This window comes from Cynocephalus volans, chromosome 2 (assembly GCF_027409185.1).
Source record: "Cynocephalus volans isolate mCynVol1 chromosome 2, mCynVol1.pri, whole genome shotgun sequence".
Classification (NCBI taxonomy): Eukaryota; Metazoa; Chordata; class Mammalia; order Dermoptera; family Cynocephalidae; genus Cynocephalus; species Cynocephalus volans.
The window spans coordinates 38,749,194-38,767,947 of record NC_084461.1 but is presented as its reverse complement, the minus strand read 5'-3'; the positions used below and the strand labels follow the sequence as shown (position 1 = coordinate 38,767,947).

General features: G+C 40.1%; 1 non-coding gene across 1 annotated transcript; it reads left to right on the top strand.

The window, feature by feature from the left end:
- The first annotated feature begins 18,306 nt into the window (after positions 1 to 18,306).
- Positions 18,307 to 18,470, top strand: LOC134371431 (U1 spliceosomal RNA). The gene has a single exon (XR_010022849.1). It is a non-coding gene; the product is annotated as a U1 spliceosomal RNA (small nuclear RNA).
- Positions 18,471 to 18,754: the final 284 nt, after the last annotated feature.

The following is an 18,754-nucleotide window of genomic DNA, read 5'->3' as shown; positions in this document are numbered from 1 at the left end:
AGAAAAATTTGATTTTGTAGAATACTACTGCATGACCTCAATTTAGAGTTGAGGAAATTTTTAGGGTTAGAAAAAGAAATGCATATGTTTGAAATACCAAATTCCTACCATGAGTTGCTAATTCAAAACTGACAAGAATATGCCTAGTTAAGCATGAAATAATCCATTAATGTAGACAGCAACTCTTACCTAAGCACCGGAAGCACTAGAATTGAAAACCTGGCCCTGACGGTTGCTGTGTGACATTGGGAGAATAATTGGGACTTTTGCCCTGGGGTTTCTGCAGCTGTGAAGTAGGGCTAAAAATACCCACAGCATTATTTTGAAGATCAAATTAAATAATTTATATCTATTTATAGACAAACAAATTAAAAAGGACATCCTGTCATCATGATTGGATAATCCATTTTCTAAGATAACAATCATGTAGAATTTGTTGAAATATGAAGATAGTGGCATGAATCAATGTTAAATTAAAAAAAAAGTTAACCAAAATATGAAGAAGCTAATTAAAGTAGTGGTTAGGAACAAAGACCATAGAGCAAAACTGCTAAGTTTGAACCAACTTACTAGTTGTAAAATTTTGGGTAAATTACTCAACCACTCTATGCCTCAATTTTTCTCATCTGTAAAAATGGGTGTAGTAATAGGACTTTTCCCATGTGATTGGTAGAAATTAAAAAAGTTAATAAACGTAAAACTTCTTGAAAGCTAACTGACATATAGTAACACAATAAATGTTAGTTTTCTTATTATAAGCAGATGAATTACAAAAACACATAAATGAGTGAAAGCCTTTAGGCAAAAAATAGAAGTAAATTTGGAGAGGTATATTTAGGCTGAATGTCATTAGAACTTTTTTATTTTCTTTAATATTAACAGCTAGCACATACTAAACCCTTATATAAATCTGAGAGCTTTATAAACATTATCTAATTCTTAAGTCAACTATCTGAGATAGTTACTAGTCTCATTTTCAGGATATAGAAATACAGACAATGAGGTTAAGTCATTTTGCCAAAGAACACATAACATGATGTAGCAGAAATGGGACTCAAACATAGATTTGGTCCCAAAATAAGTGCTTTTAGTAAATTTGCTACATTGCTTTCTATAAGGATGCAGTTTGGTAATATTAATTCAAAAATATTCATTGAATGTCTGCTATGTACCAAGAACTTTTCTATATACTGAGGATATGGAGTAATAATATAACCATAATCCCTGAGGTTAGTGGGAGAGACATAAAATAAACAGATACATAAATAAGTCAGCATCCCAAAAATCCACTTATAGTATGAGCTATGCCATGGATTGAAGTAAGAGGAGGTGACAGAATAACTGGATGACTATTTTATTTTATAATTAAAAAATTTTTAAATTAATTAATTAATTATTTTTTGCAGCCAGTTGGTTAGTATGGCAATGCAAACCCTTGACCTTGGTGTTGCAAGACTGTGCTCTAATCAGCTTACATATTATCTAATTGAGGAGATAATATATAACTGAAGTCTGAATTGAATTACCATGAAGTGGCTAAGAGCAGGGCCTTTGGAGCCAGCTCTCCCACCTACTAGCCATTTGACCTCAGGCACATTATTTTAAACCTTGTTCCTCAATTTTTGGTAGTGCAAGTACCCATAAGGTTGCATGCATGAGTTAATATGTGTAGGGTGCTTAGAAAATATGAATTCTTGGCATTCATAAACACTACTGTAAGTGTTAACTATTTTTATAAGTAGGAATGACCATTTGAGGAGCAGGGAGAAAAAAAGCATTCCAGACAAAGGATGCCACTGGCACAAAGACAATAAAGCCAGACTAAGTGCGACATGTTCAAAAGCATAAGGTCAATGTGGCTGGATCAGAGTGTAAAAAGGAAGACAGTAAAAAATGAAGGTGGAAACACAGGCAAGGGCAGGCAGATTACTAGTGCTCTGTAAAACAGTATGAAGAGTGCCTCCAAGTGCAAGAGGAAGCCAGAGAAAGAGATTTAGAATGTTTCTCAATTTTGGCATGATTGACATTTGTTGTGGGGACTGTCCTGTGCAGCATCCCTGCTCTCTACTCACTAGATGCCTGTAGCATCACTTCCCTGACTTGTAATAACCAAAAATGTGTCCAGACCTTGCCAAATGTCCCCTTGAGAGGCAAAATCATCTCCAGTTGAGAGCCACTACTTTTTAAAAAATCCAATTTGACTCTCATTTTGAGAATAGATTACAGAGGGCAAGATTGGAAAAGGAGACCAGTTCAAAGGCTATAGCAATTTCCTAGGAGAGAAAGAATTGGTGTTTGGACTTAGGTAGCAGAGTGAGAAGAAATAAATGGCTTTGTGGTATGTTTTGGAGACATAGTCTACAAATAGATATAGATTTAGATATAGGTATAGATTTGCTGATAGATTAATTATGAAGTGAGGCAAAAAGAGAAATCAAATCTAACTCCTAGATTTGGAGCCTGAGAAATTGGATGGATGTGGTTCCAAGATGGGGAACACTGGGATAAAACCAGGTTTTGAGTGGCCACAGGAAGTCCCAAGTCCTTACTAGCTATTATGTTTGAGATGCCTTCAGACATCTGCCTGGAGATGGTAAGTCAGCAGAAGTGAAGCAGCACTAGGGATATATTTACAATCACTAGTATATTGGTGGTGTTTAAACCACGGACATGATTAAAGCCATGTAGGGAGCATGTGTAGATAGAGAAGGGAACCCAGGAAAGATCTCTGGGACAATCCAAAATGTAGGTGTTAAACGAAGAAAGACCTAACATGGAAGACTAAGAAGGAGCAGTAGGAGATGAGGAAGTAAAACCAAGAAGGAAAGTGTCCCAGAAGACAGATGAAGACATTATCCAACAAAGACCAAGAGTTCACTGTGTCAGATACTCATGAGTGATCATAAGAAGTAAGACAGAAATGTGATCATTGTATTTAACAACAAGGAAGCTTTGAATAACCTAGACAAAAGCAGACAAAGAGTCTTGGGACAGAAACGTAAGACACTTTGCTGTGAGGAAAGCAGAGAAATGGGCTAAAGCAGAAAGGAGATGTGCTACCAAGAAATACATACATATGTATGTATGTGGGTAGGTATGTAGACATATATATATATGTAGGTGGGTAGTTATATAGATACAAACACACATACATTTTTAAGAGGGTCCAGAGCCTCTGGGTACCTGAGTAGTTGGCTCTATGCCCATTAATAGGACTCTCTAGCTGTGTAAAGACACAGTGAGGCTTCTGGAACAAATAAATGCAGCCTGCATTTGAGGGCCAACTCCAGGTGCTCAAACAGCAAATGAGAAAGTGGCATTAGAGGTCAAAGCTCCCCACAACCTAGGAGTTCCCAGGATAGGAAGATTGCCTGGACCCAGGAAAGATCCTGGGTTTCTACAAAGTGCCGTGAGAACTTGGTCTAAGCCATGTCTAACCTGACTGGTTGGACTAAGGTCTGGGGCATGGCCTCCACTCCTGGGCACCCAGATTCTCAGAGCTCATGAAATATGTCCCTTGGTGGCACACTAGTCAAATCAAAGATTTCACCACTGTAGTCCCCAACATCTAGCACAGTGTGGCTGCTTAATCAATGTTCACTTATTTATAAACAAATAAATGAAGGAAGGAACACAGCCAGTTTTGCTGCTAAGCAACTTTTACCATCTTATATAGATTCATCTTTCCAGGTGTCAGTATTGGACTAAATGATACTCTTTGTGTGAGCATAAAATGGCCAATGTGCATCTTCCAAGGGCTCACATATGCCAGAGAAATCGATTGTAAGTCTGCTTCCTGGAGCTTTCTCCAGCACACACACAAAAGGAACATCTTGTTTTCTATTTCTATAGGCCTCTAACTGACAATCATAAATTTCTTCTCAGACTTTCCAGAAAACCTTGTCCTTGAACTAAGATCAAGAAAAGAAAACTTCAGCCTCTTTTCAGAGCAAATGCAAACAAGATTTTGACTGAAGTCTTCAGCTCTGAGGAACATTGTGTTCACTTTCACCGCACTGCACTATTACATGGCTCCAGACCTGAGGGGCTGTGTATGGGAACTGCTAGGGGAGATGGGAGCCTGCTGAGAACCATTTCTGCCAGAAAGCCAGCCAGGCAGCTGTTTTCCCCCAGGCTCTCACACCAACTCACAAATTCCTTAATTTAAACATCCTTTCCCAACACAGAAACAACTTCTTACGACTCTTGGCTCTTTTGCTTATCAGTCACATCTTACTTTCTATAGTGATCTTAAATTGCATTACTTCAGGGAAAAAAAATTGGCCCCCTTTTCTCAGGACATCAACCAAACATAATATACAACTATGGTTACCAAGATGGCAAGGTGTGAGTTTTGAGTCTTTCTTGAAAGTTAGGAGGATAAACATGAATCTGGCAACAACCTGAGGGCAACACTTTTAAATTAAGTTTGACCCCAAACTACATTGATCAAGTGCATAAATGACCTCTCTAGGGTCCTTTTAAAAAGAGCCCTTGGCTCTCTCTGGCCATCTCTTAAGGGAGGACTGCTGCTGCTGGCCGGTCGTGGGGGCTCAACGCCACTTTGCCCCCGGCAGGAGAGGCTGCCTCATTTACAGGCAACAGCTTTGAAGTGTGGAGCAGGAAAAGAACTGATTCTTAGCTGCAAAAGCGAGTCTTGAAACAGGGAACACGGCGCCAGGGCTGCTGTGGATGCAGCCAGGATCCCGGAGGCTGGGGCCGCACTGAAGGCGGCCAGCTGCCCTATTCAGGATTCGAGGTTTCAGGCCGGCATTAAAGAAGATTCCTGGGAGCGCCCGAGCGGCGCCGCGACTGAACAGCCCGAGGAGGCAGCGCCGAGAACACGGAAGGCAACAAATCAGAGACAGAGCGAGCACCCGATCTGGCACAGCACTGTGAGTGATCCCTGGCATAGCTCTGTTCGGGGGGTGGATGCCCACGCGGCTCCCGCCTGCACCACCAGGCCACTCACTGCCCCGGTGCTGCCTCCATTTTCCCAGGTGTGGGCAGCTCCGCCCTGCTCGGCCATCACTGAGCCCATTTGCTTGGCCTGGCATGGGGCTTTCCGGACCCTGCGGGCCGGCCTCCCCTCCCACTCCCTCCGCGGTTCTCTGGCGGGGCTGGAGGTGTGGGGCGTCCCCGACCAGTGTTGGGAGGGCTAGGAAGTACGGGCGGGCTGACTGTCACTCCACCACACCCTGGACTCCGGCCCCGGTAAACTTCCTGTTACTGGGAGGCAGATACCATCTCTGCGACCACCAGTTTGGAAAAAAGCCTAACGAATTTCTGGTTGGGAATAGTGTGGTAGGAGAGTTCCCAGGTCCGCTTGAACCCGCCGGAGAGCAGGCTGCAGGCGGGCACTAGACTCGGTTTATACCGGGGGGATACAAAGGTGAACAAGACCCGAGAAAGATCTACACAGTGCTACAAAGGCACCCAGAGAGACCGGTCGTCTGTGCCTAGCAGAAACCTGGTAGACTTCCTGGGCGAGGCGGTGCTGAGCAGGGTCTTGAAGGCCCAGCTGATAGACGAGGGGTGCAGAAGACACACCCCAGCCCAGCACAGTGGGCACAGAGGGGGGAGACGTGCGGCCAGGGAGGCAGAGACTCGACAGAAACCACACACCTGGTGGGGTCGCCACTGCACGATCTAACAGCCTGGGCCAGAGCACACGGAACGGGGAGAAGTCCTGCACAGGAAGTGAAAGCTCAACAGAGATCACACACCCTGTGGTACGTGATCCACCAGCCCAGCAGAGTCCAAGAAGACCAGAAAGGTGGATCCCCGGAGAAGCCCAAGACCCGAGGCAACCACACACACAAGACACTAGAGGCCAACTGAGCAGTCACGGCGGGAGCCATAGCAAATTGGCAACCACAGCAACATCCTAGTTAGTCATTAGTCTCAAACCGGTGGACTGTGAAACCCCCTGCCACAATGAATAAACACCAAAAAAAAGACACCAGAAATACAAAAAATCAAGAAAGTACACCACCAAAAGTTAATAAATCTCATACTCTAGATCCTATAGAACAAGAAGCCCTTGAAATAACTGACAAGGAATTTCGAGTGATAATTCTAAGGAAACTGAATGAGATACAAGAAAACTCAGCTAGACATCATGATGAAATGAGGAAAAGTATACAGGATCTGAAAGAGGAAATATACAAGGAAATCAATGTCCTGAAAAAAAATGTAGCAGAACTTGCTGAACTGAAGAAGTTATTCAGCGAAATAAAAAACACAACGGAGAGTTTAACCAGCAGGCTTGTCGAAGTTGAAGAGAGAACCTCTGAACTTGAAGATGGGCTGTTTGAAATAACACAAGCAGACAAAAAGAAAGAAAAAAGAATCAAGGACATGGAAGAAAATCTGAGAGAGATATCAGACAACCTCAAGCGCTCAAATATCCGAGTCATGGGTATTCCAGAAGGGGAGGAAAATGGAGATTCCATTGAAAACATATTCAACAAAATAGTGGCAGAAAACTTCCCAGGTATAGGAAAAATCACAGATCTTCAGATCCAGGAAGCTCAACGATCTCCAAACGTATTCAACCCAAAAAGGCCTTCTCCAAGACATGTCATAGTCAAATTGGCAAAACTCAGAGACAAAGAGAGAATCTTAAAAGCTGCAAGAGAGAAGCGTCAAATCACCTATAAGGGAGCCCCAATCAGGTTAACATCAGACTTTTCATCACAAACCCTAAAAGCTAGAAAGGAATGGGATGATATTTTCAAAATACTAAAAGACAAAGATTGCCAGCCAAGAATACTCTACCCTGCAAGGCTATCCTTCCGAAATGAGGGGCAAATAGTATATTTCTCAGACAAACAAAAACTGCGGGAGTTCACTACCACAAGACCACCCTTACAAGAAATCCTCAAGGGAGTACTGGGTTTGGTTCCTGAAAAATAACTACCACTGCCATAAAAACCTAAGAAAAATCTAAACCCGCTAGTACAATAAAAATGGCATTCATGAAGAGAAAACAAGCTAACAAAAACACTATCTACAACCTAAGGAACCAACAAACAAAGAAACCAAACAGTAAATCAGAAAGCAAGGAACAAAAGACACCTAAGACAACCAAACAACCAATAAAATGCTAGGAATAAATCAACACCTTTCAATAACAACTCTTAATGTTAAAGGCTTAAATTCCCCAATTAAAAGACACAGACTGGCTGACTGGATCAAAAAGCAGGACCCAACTATATGCTGCCTACAAGAGACCCACCTCACCCATAAAGATTCACACAGACTAAGAGTGAAAGGATGGAAAAAGATTTACCATGCAAACAGAAAAGAAAAACGAGCTGGAGTGGCTATTCTCATATCTGACAAAATAGACTTTAAACTAAAAACCATAAAAAGAGACAATGAGGGACACTACTTAATGATAAAAGGACTGATCCATCAAGAAGACATAACAATCATAAATATGTACGCACCCAATGTTGGAGCAGCCAGATTTATAAAACAAACTCTATTAGACCTAAAGAAGGAAATAGACACTAATACCATAATAGCAGGGGACCTGAACACTCCACTGTCAATATTAGACAGATCATCTAGGCAAAGAATCAGTAGAGAAACACAAGATCTAAACAAGACTCTAGACCAATTGGAATTGGCAGATATCTACAGAACATTCCACCCAACAGCCTCAGAATATTCATTCTTCTCATCAGCACATGGATCATTCTCCAGGATAGATCACATATTAGGTCACAAATCAAGTCTCAATAAATTCAAAAAAATTGGAATTATCCCATGTATCTTCTCAGACCACAATGGATTAAAACTAGAAATTAATAACAAACAAAACTCTGGAAACTATACAAACACATGGAAATTAAACAGCATTCTACTTAATGACATATGGGTCCAAGAAGAAATCAAGCAGGAAATCAAAAAGTTTATTGAAACTAATGAATACAATGATACATCATACCAAAACCTGTGGGATACTGCAAAAGCAGTATTGAGGGGAAAATTTATTGCATTAAATGCTCACTTCAGAAGAATAGAAAGATGGCAAGTGAACAACCTAACACTTCACCTTAAAGAACTAGAAAAACAAGAACAATCCAATCCTAAAGTTAGCAGACGGAAAGAAATCATTAAGATCAGAGCAGAACTGAATGAAATTGAAAACCAAAAAACAATTCAAAAGATCAATGAATCAAAAAGTTGGTTTTTTGAAAAGATAAATAAAATTGACAAACCTTTAGCATGGCTAACAAAAAAAAGAAGAGAGAAGACTCAAATAACAAAAATTAGAAATGAAAAAGGCGATATTACAACTGATTCATCTGAAATACAAGGAATCATTCGAGACTACTATAAACAACTATACGCCAACAAATTTGAAAATCTGGAGGAAATGGATAAATTTCTGGACACACACAAGCTCCCAAAACTGAACCGTGAAGACGTAGAAAATTTGAACAGACCAATAACAATAAAGGAGATTGAAGCTGTTATCAGAAGGCTCCCAACAAAGAAAAGCCCAGGACCAGATGGATTCACAGCAGAATTTTACCAAACATTCAAAGAGGAATTGACACCGATTCTTTACAAACTATTCCAAAAGATTGAAACGGACGCAAATCTCCCAAACTCATTCTATGAAGCAAACATCATCCTGATACCAAAACCAGGTAAAGATATAACCAAAAAAGAAAACTACAGGCCGATATCCTTGATGAATATAGATGCAAAAATCCTCACTAAAATACTAGCAAACAGAATACAGCAACACATACGAAAAATTATTCATCACGATCAAGTGGGATTCATCCCAGGGATGCAAGGTTGGTTCAACATACGCAAATCAATAAATGTGATACACCATATTAATAAACTCAAACACAAGGACCATATGATCATCTCTATAGATGCTGAAAAAGCATTTGATAAAGTTCAGCACTTATTCATGACAAAGACCCTCTATAAGTTAGGTATAGAGGGAAAGTATCTCAACATAATTAAAGCCATATATGACAAACCCACTGCCAATATCATCCTGAACGGGGAAAAGCTGAAAGCTTTTCCTTTAAGAACAGGCACTAGACAAGGATGCCCACTCTCACCACTCCTATTCAACATAGTGTTGGAAGTACTAGCCAGAGCAATCAGAGAAGAGAAGGAAATAAAGGGCATCCAGATTGGAAAAGATGAAGTCAAACTGTCCCTGTTTGCAGATGACATGATCCTATATATCGAACAGCCTAAAACCTCTACAAAAAAACTGTTGGAATTGATAAATGATTTCAGCACAGTAGCAGGATACAAAATCAACACACAAAAATCAGTAGCATTTCTTTTCTCCAATAGTGAACATGCAGAAGGAGAAATCAAGAAAGCCTGCCCATTTACAATAGCCACCAAAAAAATAAAATACTTAGGAATTGAGTTAACCAAGGAGGTGAAAAATCTCTATAATGAGAACTACAAACCACTGCTGAGAGAAATTAGAGAGGATACAAGAAGATGGAAAGATATTCCATGCTCTTGGATTGGAAGAATCAACATAGTGAAAATGTCCATACTACCCAAAGTGATATACAAATTCAATGCAATCCCCATCAAAATTCCAAAGACATTTTTCTCAGAAATGGAAAAAACTATCCAGTCATTTATATGGAACAATAAAAGACCACGCATAGCCAAAGCAATGCTGAGCAAAAAAAATAAAGCTGGAGGCATAACACTACCTGACTTTAAGCTATACTACAAAGCTATAATAACCAAAACAGTATGGTACTGGCATAAAAACAGACACACTGACCAATGGAATAGAATAGAGAATCCAGAAATCAACCCACACACTTACTGCCATCTGATCTTTGATAAAGGCACCAAGCCTATTCACTGGGGAAGGGACTGCCTCTTCAGCAAATGGTGCTGGGATAACTGGATATCCATATGCAGGAGAATGAAACTAGATCCATACCTCTCACCATATACTAAAATCAACTCAAAATGGATTAAGGATTTAAATATACACCCTGAGACAATAAAACTTCTTAAAGAAAACATAGGAGAAACACTTCAGGAAATAGGACTGGGCACAGACTTCATGAATACGACCCCAAAAGCACGGGCAACCAAAGGAAAAATAAACAAATGGGATTATATCAAACTAAAAAGCTTCTGCACAGCAAAAGAAACAATTAAAAGAGTTAAAAGACAACCAACAGAGTGGGAGAAAATATTTGCAAAATATACATCTGACAAAGGATTAATATCCAGAATATATAAGGAACTCAAACAACTTTACAAGAAGAAAACAAGCAACCCAATTAAAAAATGGGCAAAAGAGCTAAGTAGGCATTTCTCTAAGGAAGATATACAAATGGCCAACAGACATATGAAAAAATGCTCAACATCACTCAGCATCCGGGAAATGCAAATCAAAACCACATTGAGATACCATCTAACCCCAGTTAGGATGGCTAAAATCCAAAAGACTATGAACGATAAATGCTGGCGAGGCTGCGGAGAAAAAGGAACTCTCATACATTGTTGGTGGGACTGCAAAATGGTGCAGCCTCTATGGAAAATGGTATGGAGGTTCCTTAAACAATTGCAAATAGATCTACCATACGACCCAGCCATCCCACTGTTGGGAATATACCCAGAGGAATGGAAATCATCAAGTCGAAGGTATACCTGTTCCCCAATGTTCATCGCAGCACTCTTTACAATAGCCAAGAGTTGGAACCAGCCCAAATGCCCATCATCAGATGAGTGGATACGGAAAATGTGGTACATCTACACAATGGAATACTACTCAGCTATAAAAACGAATGAAATACTGCCATTTGCAACAACATGGATGGACCTCGAGAGAATTATATTAAGTGAAACAAGTCAGGCACAGAAAGAGAAATACCACATGTTCTCACTTATTGGTGGGAGCTAAAAATTAATATATAAATTCACACACACACATACACACATACACACACAAACGGGGGGGGGGTAAGAAGATATAACAACCACAATTATTTGAAGTTGATACAACAAACAAACAGAAAGGACATGGTTGGGGGGAGGGGGGGAGGGAGAAGGGAGGGAGGTTTTGGTGATGGGGAGCATTAATCAGCTACAATGTATATCGACAAAATAAAATTAAAAAAAAAAAAAAAAAAAAAAAATTTAAAAAAAAAAAAAAAAATGGGCAAAAGAGCTAAGTAGGCATTTCTCTAAGGAAGATATACAAATGGCCAACAGACATATGAAAAAATGCTCAACATCACTCAGCATCCGGGAAATGCAAATCAAAACCACATTGAGATACCATCTAACTCCAGTTAGGATGGCTAAAATCCAAAAGACTATGAACGATAAATGCTGGCGAGGCTGTGGAGAAAAAGGAACTCTCATACATTGTTGGTGGGACTGCAAAATGGTGCAGCCTCTATGGAAAATGGTATGGAGGTTCCTTAAACAATTGCAAATATATCTACCATTCGACCCAGCCATCCCACTGTTGGGAATATACCCAGAGGAATGGAAATCATCAAGTCGAAGGTATACCTGTTCCCCAATGTTCATCGCAGCACTCTTTACAATAGCCAAGAGTTGGAACCAGCCCAAATGCCCATCATCAGATGAGTGGATACGGAAAATGTGGTACATCTACACAATGGAATAGTACTCAGCTATAAAAACAAATGAAATACTGCCATTTGCAACAACATGGATGGACCTTGAGAGAATTATATTAAGTGAAACAAGTCAGGCACAGAAAGAGAAATACCACATGTTCTCACTTATTGGAGGGAGCTAAAAATTAATATATAAATTCACACACACACATACACACACACACACACACAAACCGGGGGGGGGGGGAGAAGATATAACAACCATAATTATTTGAAGTTGATACGACAAGCAAACAGAAAGGACATTGTTGGGGGGGAGGGGGGAGGGAGAAGGGAGGGAGGTTTTGGTGATGGGGAGCAATAATCAGCTACAATGTATATCGACAAAATAAAATTAAAAAAATAAAATAAAATAAAATAAAAGCTGCCAGTTCTTATGGAAAAAAAAAATAAAATAAAAAAAAATAAAAATAAAAAGTAAAAAGAGCCCTTGGGCATGGAGAAGGGAGATGGTTGGAAAGGCAGGGATCGGCCTTCTGAGAAGGTCTTCTGGACTCTCTATGACACACTCTGCCATTCTTGCTGCCTTCCAGTCCATTCCTCGCAGTTAGCCAAAGTGATCTTTTAAAATACAAATCGGATCATATTACAAACGCCGACAAGGTCCACATGGCCCGGCACGGTGTGTCCTGTGTGTGTACCTCCTTTTCCCTTAGCTTCAGCCGCACAGGCTTCTTTTGGTTCCTTCCATCTGCCGTGCTCTCTCCCAGCCTGTCTCTACACATGCTCTTCTGCCTTCCTCCAGCTTCCCCTGGTTAACTCTGACACCTCTTCTGATTGCAGCTGTTACCTTCTCAGGGAAGCCTTAGCCAACTCCACAAACTGGACAATTTCTCTATTTTTCTGCTCTCTTTGACTTGTCCCTCATTAACATTTGTTCTACCATTAATCTGTAAGTTTCATAAGGGTGGGTATGTGTTTTCTTCTCCGTTTTTGTTTGCTATTGTAGATCCAGTGCCTACAATGTCAGCACTTAGATACTCAATAACTACTTGTTCAGTTAATAAAAAACACATCCTAAGGATAGAGACCAAGACATTACAAGCATTGTGTCTTCCCTTGCCTGGGGTTGTCTGAGATTTTTGCCATATGTTTGTTACATACAACTTCTGGGAAACAGGAGGAAGCAAATATTACTTGGGAGAGCAGAGCTATAAAGGGAGCAAATTTCACATAGCCAGCAAGTGACGGTAGGAAACAGGTCTCTGACTAATTCTCCGAACCCTGTTTTTGCTAGAGTATGATACACATCAGTTTCTAGTTCTTGTTCATGACCGATTTCAGCTCAGCTTAGCTTAATGTAATAGATATTTATTGAGGAACATTTTTGTGCCAGGTATTGTGATGGTGGCTGCAGAGGACACAAACTGAGTAAAACACACTTTTGGCTTTTAGGAGTTCAAACCCTGGGAGGATGACAAAATAAATAAATAAATAAATAAACAATCAACCACAAATAGGAGAGGAAGGTGTCAAAACGATGCGATGTCGGATCCAAGGAGGGAAGCATTTCCAGGCCTGCCCTCTTCCTGCGTCTGCCCCAGGGTGGAAGGGGCAGGGCTAGCTGCCTTTCAGGGGCCATGCAGGCCAAGCTATGCAAGTGAAGAAATCCCTGTGGACAGTGCATTTTCTCTTCCATCTTTAGGTCTATTTATAGTCCAATTCTTGAGCAAGGGTAGCTTGTTAAAGTATTGTATCATTTGAGGAGTAAGAAAATTTGTATGTATAGCTAGCACTACTCTTAAAATCTATGTTGAGCCTTTCAAAACCTGCCATTTGATAGAGTGTCAGTTCTACACTAGCCCAAAGTTAAAGAAAAAGTTTATTACCTAGATATTTTTATTAAAAACATTCAGCTGTTTAATTCGGTGAGAGAATTCCCTCGTTTTAATGAATCTGGCCACCAAGGAAAACAGGAAATGTGAGAAAACAACCTTTCAAATGCTTCGATAGTTCCAAAGTCCCTGAACAAACAACTCTCTATTTATTGAGTGGCACCTACATGCATAGAACCAGGCTAAGCATTGTGGGAAAACTTGAAGTAAAGTCAGGAAATACAAGTTTAACAACAATACGAAGACTGCAAAGCAGTAGAAGAGAATTAATTATGGCTTCATACATGTGCCCAGTGTGTGGTGCAAATTTTAAGTTTGAAAGGCTCTTCAAAAGGAGGGAAATCTCACAGCCATTGGGACTTGAGTTGGGCTTTGAAATAACAGTGGCAGCTAATACTCTCATGGGCACTTATTTTCTCAGGCATTGTGCTAAGCATTTACCTACATTTTCCAATTTATTCAATCCTCACAACAAAGCTGTTAGGTAGCAGAAACTTAAGCATAGCAACATAATCCAGTAGAGGCTTATCTTTCCTCACATGATAAGAAGTCTCTGGGAGTAGGCAGTCTGGGACTGGCACAGGTGCTTGAGAAATCATCAAGATTCCAGCTCCTTCTAACTCTTGGTTCAGTGTGTGATTTTTTACCCCCTGGTCCACTTAAGGCATTGCATTGGAGTCCCAGCAGAAAGATAATGAAAGCAACAACTGAAAATAAATGGAAAAAAACTTTCCTAGGGGTCCCCAACAGACTTCAGACTTCCAGTCCATCCCATTGGTTAGAATTGTATCACATAGACATCTCAAGGGCAGTACTGCCCAAGAAATGGAGACTTTTGTTTTCTTTTCTTTTTTCATTTGAGCACATAGCTACCTAAAATTTTTGGAGTTGTGTAATGAAGAGGGAAGGAAATAGATATTGGACAGGCAGTTAGATATGCCACCACAGATAGGTACTGCTGTTATTCTCATCTTACACATGAGGAAACCTAAACATTGAGAGTTAAGTAACTTGCCCAAGGCCATGTAGTTAATAAGTAAAAAAAGCTGTATTCAAAAGCAGGCAATCTGGGCTGGCCCGTGGCTCACTTGGGAGAGCACAGCGCTGGTAGCGCCAAGGCCACAGGTTCGGATCCTATATAGGGATGGCTGGTGCGCTCACTGGCTGAGCGTGGTGTGGACAACACCATACAGAGGGTTGCGATCCCCTTACCAGTCAGAAAAAAAAAAGAAGCAGGCAATCTGATTTCCAGAGCCTGAACTTTTAACCCCATGCTAGGATCTGAACTGAAGAGTAGAGGGAAAGCACTTTGGGGGAGGGTATGGAGTAGAGGTGCAGAGGTGGGAATGATCATTGGCAAGTGAGACCCTGGATCTGGAACAGGGGAACCACACTGCGGAATGGTGTGAAGTAAGGTAGGAAAGGTGATTGGGGTTCATGCCATCTGACTGGTTAGGCCTTCAGGACCATGGGCCTGTCAGTCCTAAGATTGAAATAATGATGACATAAATAGGCAAGTGTTGGCAAGAAGTAATGACCTTGTCCAAGAGGCAAAAGTCAGGTCAGGAAATGTGGCCTGGTAAGTATATTAGAAGATGCCAAATATGAGCAGAGCCAGAACCCAGAGTCTGTGGCAAATCAAAAGTTGAAATTGGAGTAACCAGAATCTGTGGCAAATCAAAAGTTGAAATTGGAGTAGCTTAAAAAGCAGCAGCCAAGTAGGTCCAGGATGTTCTGAAGGTCCAGATGCCTTCAACAGTCTTAAAGACATAGGAGCTGGTGGCCAAGGTCTGATGGTTTCGGGTCAGAGAGTTGAGCAACTGAAATCCTGGAATATTACATACATAAGGGCTGATTAATTTTACAGCAATATTTTTACACTCTAGAACCTTTGGAACATTATTGGCGCATTACTTGGCACTAGTTTTTAGGCCCTAGTAAACACTAGCAATTAAGAGAATGTGATGACCCCAGACTATCAGAGAACCAGAGAAACAAAGAAAGATGTTTTCCATTCCGTTGGAATTTATTGCTTTCAAACATTAGCCTTACCTTTGTTTTCTCACAGGGTAACTGGAGTGGAAACACAAAGAAAAAGGTAACATTAATAAGAAGGGAGCTGTGCAAAATGGCTAACCACATGAGCTTTAGAATATATACTTGTCTGTGTCATTCATGAGTGCAGAACTTGCACCATGAGATGTCAGATTTGTGTCAGGAGACATTACTTATAATGGGAGGCTCAGCAGGAGACCATAGCAGCCCTCTGAGTGGTGAGCTTTTTGGCAGAGTAATGTTCAGACAAAGGCTAGAAGACTGTTGGGGAGAGAAATTTCAGAATGGTTCCCTGCATGGAGTTTGACTAAAAGGACTTCAAATCTGCATTTTTCTAACAGTATAGTATGTTCATCTGAAATCGATCTGAATTTTAGGCCCCAAGTAGGAATCTAAATGAGTTCCCAGCCTCGTCTACTGCCAGCCCAACAGTAGGACAGGCTTTCTTGTAGAGCCTTCTTCCTCCTCATGTAAGTTTCCTAATCCAATAGAAAAAGGCTAGCAAATGAAGTCTTTTGGAAAATAAATATAATGATTATTTTTCAGCAACCAAGAGAATGAAATTCAACTTTATGTGCGATGCATTTATTCAAATGTACCAAGCCTTAAATACACATGCACATACACAGACATATCCACATTTATGGAGAAAAGTAAATTCATGTTTATTGTAGCAGTTAAACTCTTGAACTATGGAACTGTTTTGAATCCTGGCTCCTCTACTTTCCCGCTTTGAATCTAGGGCAAGTTACTTAACATCTCTGTGTTTGTTTTCCCATGCATAAAACAAACGTAGCGGCTGTTGTGAGGATTAAATGTGCTGTTACCTAGGAATACTTAGAATAGTGACTGGCACATAGTAAGCACTCAATAAATGAGAGCCATGATTATTTTAAACTTTCCTGAAAAAACTCATAAGTACAAAGAAGAACTCAATCCATCCTTATACTGAAGGAGAATCAATGTTAATTCTGAGCATATCTTCCCAGTCTTTTTTCTTGTGCTTGTCTTCTGTTTATTCTCACTCTGGAGTCAGGCTTCAGTGTCTAAGGTTGCACACAAGCACACACACACATGCATACGCATGCATTTCTGTGCATCTTATACAGGTTAGAATATGTGCCTTCGTGATGAATCCTGCACAAATACGTATAAAGGATTAAGCTACACAATAAAAGATCAAACTTGTTTTAATAGTTATCATGGGGTTAGTTCTCAAAGAGAACAAATATTTTATCATTTTTTTCCATTAATTTTCTAATCTGGGAAATTGTATATTCTTTTCGTTGCTTGATTTGAATATTTATATTTTTAATCTACATAAATATGGAAGACCTTAAAAGTGAAAGAGATGCATTATTTCCACAACCTGTGTTTCATTTAAAAAGGGAAAATGAATATATCACTAGCTCTAATTATAAATAACTGATGCACTACCAATGGTGTTTCAAGTAGCTAACATGTTCCCTTTTCCCATCTTGTTCTGCTCCTGCCTTCCTCTCCCACCTTCTCCATGTAAAGAAGTTATTTTATTTAATGGGGACTCTGCTCACTTATTTGTCACTGGGGGGGGGGGGTGTGATTCTAGGTTACTGAGGTACAAAACCATAGATACTCTGCTATACAGATTTAAAACTGGAACAGTGGGTGATACTGTTCTCGTTCCAGGGAAACCTGTGAAGCAGTTTATCCCCAGTTTACTCTCTGTGCTCCCGGAGGCTCAGTGTTACAAGGTCGGAACATTCTCCACCTAATTTCTTTCCTTCATCAAGTGGTGATTCCTGCAGGTCCAGGGACCATGTGTCTTACTGGTGAACATTACACAGTTGAATACACAGTAAATAATGTCTGATGGTGCCAATGAGACTATTTATTCTCAATGGCTCTTAAGCCCTAAGTTTCATCATCAGACCCTCCTGGGCCTCATTTCCTTAGGTCTAACAGTGAGTAGCTGGGCTAATGGTACCCCTCCCTCTTAGATAACCATATGCTTTATCCCAGGGCTTTCTGGAGACAAAGATTTTGATGAAAGGACATAAGGCACACAAAGGAAGCTATATTTGTGATCTTCAAACTAAACCTTATAGATGATTATTTACATGCCTTAAAAAATAGCTGGTATTACAAACAACTTCTATGTTTTTCTTTATTTCTTTTTAGAGTGGCCATTTTAATAACTGCTTGAACTAGCACTATTGAGAGGCTTAATAATAGGGTACTGAAAGAGGAGAACATAGCTCTTAATACGCGTGCTGGTTTTACATATTTAGTAGCATGATGTCTTCATGCTAACAGAATTACATTGAAACTAAGTTGTAGCAAAAACTAGCCTGAAAACCCCAAGAGAAATTGGAGGTATCACATTTCTATCTGGCATTTGGAGGATATAAGAAAAGTAAAATCCCTTCTGCACTTAGGCTTATATTGCTAATAAACCAGAATTTAAAAGATGCTTTTTTTTTAGTAAGTTGATACATAAAACAGAAAAGAAGAGCATACTAAGAAAGTATAATATTCTTAATACACAAACAATCTTTGTAATAATTAGAAAAGGCAAGCCAAATAATAGGAAAATGACCAAAGAACATGAATTGGCATATCTCAGAAGAGGTAATACAAATGGTCAATGTTATGGCCTGAATTTTGTCCCCTAAATTCATATGTTGAAGTCCTAACCTTCAGTACCTTAGACTGTGACTGCATTTAGAGATAAGGTCTTTAAAGAGGTAAGTAATATACTTACCTGGCAGGGGAGATACCATGATCACGAAGGTGGTTTTCCCAGGGCAAGACTTATCCATTGTACTCCATCTGTGCTGACCCCTGCGATTTCCCCAAATGGGGGAAAATCAACTGCATAATTTGTGGTAGTGGGAGACTGTGTTCATGCTTTCCCCTGAAAAAAAAAAAAGAATAAATAAAGAGGTAATTAAGTAGAATGAGGTCATTAGAGTGTGCCTAATCCAATATGACTGGTATCTTTATGGGAAGAAGAGATTAGAACATAAACACACACAGAGGAAGACCATGTGAAGAAAAAAGGAGAAGACAGCCATCTTCAAGCCAAGGAGAGAGGCCTCAGAAGAAACCAACCCTGCTGACACCTTGATCTCAGGCTTCTACCCTCCATAATGGTCAGAAAATAAATTTCTGTTGTGTAAGCCACCAAGTCTTTGGTACTTT